Genomic DNA, 614 nt, shown 5'->3' with positions numbered 1-614 from the left:
TGGTGTGGAAGTATTAACCTAATGTTAACGATACTTCCAAAAATCAATATGATTATGTTTACAATAACGATGTTCATTGTTTTTATATATACTGATAAGAGTACAATATCTAATGCAGCTTTTAAGAATGAGATCCCAATTTGCCATATTTGCTGTAATTCAAATATTGAAAGTAAAGATTATCACACGAATGCAGTCAAAAAAGTTTCTGAAAAAAAAGTGAACCATTGCAAAATGAAGAATACAACAAGGTTTTACAGCATATCTGTAAAGGTGTGACTTTACTGCATCGTTCTAAAGGAGAGGTAAAGTGAAGCCATTCAAAATCTTTGAAAAAGACACCAAGGTAACATTCATCAAATTCTTCAGAAAATTAGTAGCGAGAGAAGAACCAGACCTGATTGCGGCAGAAGGATTATTTTGTTCGTTGTGTGGCATGAAGGGAATAACCGATATCAGTGCAGGCGAAGTTGAGTCAGATGACTGGAAAGTGGATGAGGTAATTAAGGGCCTTCTTTCTGGGGTATAGGACTTACTGTAGATTCGGCCCTAAGTCAGAGCTGATTGATTGCGTCAGAGTGCTCTGGTTTTAATGGTCGGCCGATTCACTAAAC

The sequence above is a fragment of the Penaeus monodon genome, chromosome 28 (genome assembly GCF_015228065.2).
Source record: "Penaeus monodon isolate SGIC_2016 chromosome 28, NSTDA_Pmon_1, whole genome shotgun sequence".
In the NCBI taxonomy this organism is placed as follows: Eukaryota; Metazoa; Arthropoda; class Malacostraca; order Decapoda; family Penaeidae; genus Penaeus; species Penaeus monodon.
This window is presented reverse-complemented; position numbering follows the sequence as displayed.